Raw genomic sequence first — 6,158 nt, forward strand, 5'->3', positions numbered from 1 at the left:
ATAAAAGGGCATAGGTATGTGGCGGGACGAGCGCACGGCGTTCAGTCACTCGGCCGTAACAACCCCAGTAGAGCCCAATTTAAGAGGGTTTACTTGTACGGTCAATGTGTGTACGGTCAATGTGGGACGTCAAAGAAATGTCCTACATTCAAGAAGAAAAGAAATGTACATATGTATGGAGAATAATGTATGAGATGAGATGTGTATGTGATAGTGGGAATGCATTGGAAAGGTCATATACAAAATGTACTACGAAAAGTGAAAACATAATTGGGAAATGAATAATTTAGCACCGGGAACTTTTAATGTAAGGGGATTTAATGCACCAGGAAAAAGTTCACAGGTTTTATATTACTTTCATTAAAAAAATTGATATTTTATGTTTACAGGAAACACATTTTAAGAAGGGGGATACCCCTGTAATTAGAGACAGCAACTACACAAAATGGTATCATAGTACACACCCAGATAAAAAAGCAAGAGCAGTATCGATAGCAATCCACAAAAAAGCACAGATTGAGGTAATAGACACTACTATAGATGAGATGGGGAGATTTGTGTTTGTAAAATTTTCTCTTTTTAAACAAACATATTAATTGGCGAATATATATGCACCAAATAAGGGACAACATAGCTTTTGCACTAGGATACTGAGTAGGTTTGAACCATTCGGGATAAGTACAAAGTTGGTGATGGGTGACATGAATTTAATTTTTGACAAAAATTTAGATACCACAGGCAAATCCTCCCTTCCAGTGGAAGTATTAAAGAGGCTTAAAGATAAAATGAATAATATGAGACTGGTGGATGGATGGCGGGTATTATATCCCGCAAAAAAAGACTATACATATTTCTCTCAGGTCCATGGAACATATAGGTGTACGTTTAATAAACCGTGATAAAAGTAGCTTGATCACGAGTTAACTTTACTCAGCAGATCTCTTTGTTTTTCTCGGCTGCACAGAGGCTGTTTAATAACCTGCGAAAAGAAAACTTATCACACGAAACAGCTGTGAAAAGTCGTCACGGTGATCAGTAGAGAAAGCAATGAGGGGAATGTATTCTGAGTTGCACAATGACATCCTTTGCGATAATCTACAATCCTCCTGACAGGATCGTAGTTTACTCTGCCAAACCACCCAATAACAATATTACAAAGCACCTCTATAGCAAAGTGCAACAGTTATTTCTCCATTAAAATGATGAAAATTGCTAAAAAGCAGGATTTACATGTTCTGATTTGTTCAGCATGTACCAGTACAAAAACATGAATCAAACTACCAGAGGCAGCCACAATGCGAGGCAGTGATGGGGTTAAACATTCTAAAGGGGCACTCTGATTGAGCCAAGCAATGTAAGTGGGCACTCTGACACATACTTGAAATTAGAATGTTTGGCGTCACTGAAAAAAGCCTGCTGTCCCGAGATAGGTGCATCAGCACTGTGTGTGTGCAAACACACTAGCAGCAGGTATTAATGCATCATAAACCGCAGACTATGGTGGCGAAATGGTCTTACAGACTGTTATGTGTGGAGTGCAATGTTCACTGCATCTGCCTGTAAAACATGCTCCTCAGACATCCTTCAAACTTAATTTGTTGGGCCTGTTTCTCTGAGCCTTTAACAACAAGCCCTAAGGCCACATGATCTTACTGAACTTTACCTCGCACTACACAGATACAGTGAGGGGACTTGAAACTGCCACTGTCGCTCTCATGAGGGAAGGGTGGCATTAAGACAGACTTCCCTCCTTTTCCCTCTCAAGGCTGTGACACACTGCAGGCGAAGCGATGCCATCGCTGGCTGTTTACATTCAAAGACGATTTCCCATTCGTGCGCGCGGCCTAGCGGCGTGCACGAGCGGGTTAGGACATTTAAAAACGCCCACCCGCATTCCGTCCGCTGTCCGGCCGTTTAAAAACGCCCACCCGCATTCCGTCCGCTGTCCAGCCGTTTAATTACAACGGTCGGACAGAAGGTGGTTAATTATTTAATTCATAAATATTCTTTGTTGATTATGAAATATAGTTCTATTATTTTAAATTAATTATTATTATTTCAATATTGAAATAATTAATGCTTCTCGAGAAAAAGGCCTTTATCACCAGGTCTGACAGGGTGCTAAATCAAGGGTACTTTTCACAATACTTATCCAGTGATAAAGCTGTTCTCTACTTTTCTCCCTTTATTAAACAGGTACATTCCCATTACTTTCTGTGTACTTATCACCAGGATGAGAAGAGGTGAGATATTTCAGTTCCTACCTGACTTATCGCAGGTTATTAAACACCATTTTCTAGACTTTTCACTTTGCTAAGGTGAGAAAAGCCTTCTCACTGCTTATCACACTCTTTCACAGTTTATTAAACGTACACCTAAGTCGGATAGACCATATTTGGATTCATCAGCGGCTATTGGAATATGACCCAGAGATAGAAATGGGCTCTATATTATGGGCAGACCATTCACCAGTGTACTTAAAAATAAAAGCTGAAGAAATCCAAGTTCCCATACCTCTATAGAAATAGAGGTATGGGAACTTGGAGATTAAACCATAATTTATTAAAAAACCTAGACTGTAAAAAAGAGATAAAACTTACTATAAACAATTTTATTAAAGACCACCAAAATGATACTACTTCACACCCCATTCAATGGGAAACCCTAAAATGTGTTGTAAGAGGTATATTTATTAAACACGGAGCTAGATTAAAGAAAGAGAAGGGAAGTAAATTGAAGGGATTATTTAAGAAACTAGAAGAATTGGAGGCAATTAATAAAACGAATGTAATAACAAAATACTCTACTCAACTAAACGAGGTGAGAAAGGACATTCGGAATATTCTGGACCAACAAACATTAATTAATAGAGATAAAAGCAAAAAACATTACTATGAAGCAGGTAATAAATGCGGGAGGTCATTGGCCCGAAAAATACACCCAAGAAACCCTAAGGCTAATATATTGCGAATTAAAGACAGGGAGGGGAATGTAAAATAGTCTCCGTCCGAGATAACAGAAACATTTCAAAAATATTATGCCTCATTGTATTCAATAAGAGGGAAATATGCAGATATGGCATTAAATAAATACAAATAAAAAATAGAACATTATATAACAGAAGCAGATTTGCCTGTAATAGATATAGAGGACGGAGAAAATATGAAGCTGTTATTTTCAGAAAAGGAAATTAAAGAAGCAATATCCACACTACAAATTAGCAAGGCTCCTGGGCCAGATGGGTTCATAGCACGATTTTATAAACAGTTTGAAGAACAGTTAATACCAATCTTTATAAAGACCTGCAGCTCAGTTACAGAGAATTGTCCCTTCCCTACACAGACAATGGAAGCACATATATCTGTGCTTCCTAAACCAGGTAAAGATCTAACAGAATGTGGACATTTCCGCCCAATCTCTTTTATAAATATCGATCTGAAGATTTATGCTAAAGTGTTGGCGGCCAGGTTAAAAAAAAGTCCTCCCCCAAATAATTAATCTGGATCAAACTGGATTTGTTCAGGGAAGAGAGGCTAAAGATAGTACAACTAGGGTCATCAATCTAATAGAACTCGCCCAGAAAGAAAATATACCAATGTGCCTTCTGTCAATTGATGCTGAAAAAGCATTTGACAGAGTAAATTGGACCTTTCTTAGGGAATCACTTTTGAAAATGGGATTGGGTGAGATATTTGTATCTAAGGTAATGGCATTATATACACAACCAACTGCAAGAGTAAGGGTGAATGGGGAATTATCCGCCCCGTTCCCAATTTTTAATGGAACCCGGCAGGGATGTCCCCTATCACCATTACTATATGTTATAGTGATGGAACAACTAGCTGCTACTATAAGACAAAACCTATCAATAAAAGGTATTCATTTAGCAACACAACAACATAAAATGGCATTATATGCAGACGATTTACTTTTCTTTATAACTTCCCCATTAACAACAATCCCTAATATTTTCAAAGAACTAAAGGAATATCGGGGCTTGAGCAACTTTCATGTAAATATATCCAAGTCAGAATTCCTGAATATATCCCTAACGGATAAAGTAAAACTTAGCATAAAGGAAAGTTATTCATTTAAATGGCAGCCTAATTCTATTGTATACCTGGGTATTAATATCCCTAAGGATCTCAATACACTCTATGATATTAATTACAGAGATTGGTCTGACAAGATTTTTGCTCAATTTAATACATGGAGTAATATACGAATGTCCTGGATGGGACGAGTAAACGTCCTAAAAATGGACATCTTGCCCAAAATTTTGTATAGATTCCAGACAATACCCATTATATTGCCAAATACCTTTTTTTTTTTTAAACTAAGATCAGAAGCAGTGCAATTTGTAAGGGCTAACAAAAACCCCCAAACTAGTGTAAAAACTTTAATGAGATCAAAACAAAGAGGAGGATTGGGATTCCCGGACTTTGCACTTTATCATAAAGCGGCCTTATTATCAAGATTATTGGATTGGTTACATAATGGTCAGAATAAAGGGGTGGTAAAACTAGAGATGGATATTTCCCCCATACCCCTGACGAATATCTCCTGGTTACTAAAAGAGAATAGACAACATATCTTAAACATGCCACTTTTAGTGAAGTCGGTAATACAGATATGGGTTAGGTCTATCATTAAATATAATTTATCTGCCAGACCTGGGCCCCTGACTCCCATAGTGGGAAATCCACAATTTCCACCCGGTATGCAAGTGTTCTCCTTACTGAAAGATGAGAACATCTCCTATACACGTGTTTTGTAGGTCTTGGAACAAGGTAAAGATTAAGTAAAAAGTGAGTTTAGGCCAGAAAAACAAACTAACGGGAAATTGTGGTTGGAGGCGGTCCAATTATTGGATTATATAAGATTCATTAAGGCTCTTAATCCTCTAGATGGGCCATTAAAACCATTTGAGAAACTTTGTATAACAGAGACACCTATTACACACACTTTATCAGTGATCTATGGTATGCTGAGGGAGGTGGAAGATAAGGGACATACAAAATATATGAAAAGATGGGAACAAGACATGAGGAGAGAAATATCTGAGAAGGAATGGAGTAGAATATTTAAAATAACACATAGCTCAGTCATGTCTTCATTCCATCAAGAGAAAAATTATAAAGTACTATCTAGATGGTATAGGTGCCCAGAAGGGATTAGACACATAAACCCAGAGATGTCTGACAGGTGTTGGAGATGTGAAATAGAAGAAGGAACATACTTGCATATCTGGTGGAGTTGTCCTAGGCTACAACCATTCTGGGAGTCAGTGTTTGAAATATATCGGCGTGTGGAGGCAACAAATATTGAAAAGGATCCCCTAATTGCATTATTAACATTGATACCAGGTCCAATAATAAAAAAATGATACTTTAAGATTTATGTTGGTAGCCGCTAAAATAAGTATATCACGGGGCTGGAAAATAACAGTCCCACCCTCAATAGAAAACTGGGTAAATACCATAGAAGAAATAAGGTATATGGAAGAACTAAGTGCAAAGGATACAGATAGGAAAGATAGTTATAAGAGGATATGGGAGAAATGGGAATCATTTAGACAATCTGAGGAATTTGAGAAAATGCTGAAAGAAGGATAAAGGCAGCAACCGAAAAAGGATCATAAGGTAATGCATGTATGGTCAAATAGGAATAAAGAAAATATATGACTATAAAATTATTTGGACAGAGTATATGACCTATATGAATGAAAGATGGAAAGGAATGAAGATGGTTCTGTGGAGAGGAGGGGAAATGGGAAGAAGGGATTAAGAAGTGAGGACACGAGGCATATTTAGAAGATGTAGAAGTGAAAGGTGGTACACATAGGGTATACGAAAGTAGGTAATTAAATAGTAGTTAGGATACACAATAAAAGTAGGATCACTATAAATAAGGAAAGTGGGGAGGAAGGAACAAGGTTTAAGTTTGTAATAAAAGGGTATATTATTGATTGTATATTGTTTAGTTAATACACTAGAGAACACATTAGGGAAATAAGAATAAGAATAGAGCAATGTAGACACTATAAGGGGATATAGTGAGGTTTACATATATATTATGGTTTATAGAAGTCACAAACACTAGAGGGGTATTCTAAATGAAGTATAAGGGATGGGTACACTCCCTTTCCCCTCTTTCCC

The sequence above is a fragment of the Nanorana parkeri genome, unplaced genomic scaffold (genome assembly GCF_000935625.1).
Source record: "Nanorana parkeri isolate BGI_ZX_2015 unplaced genomic scaffold, ASM93562v1 scaffold12, whole genome shotgun sequence".
Classification (NCBI taxonomy): Eukaryota; Metazoa; Chordata; class Amphibia; order Anura; family Dicroglossidae; genus Nanorana; species Nanorana parkeri.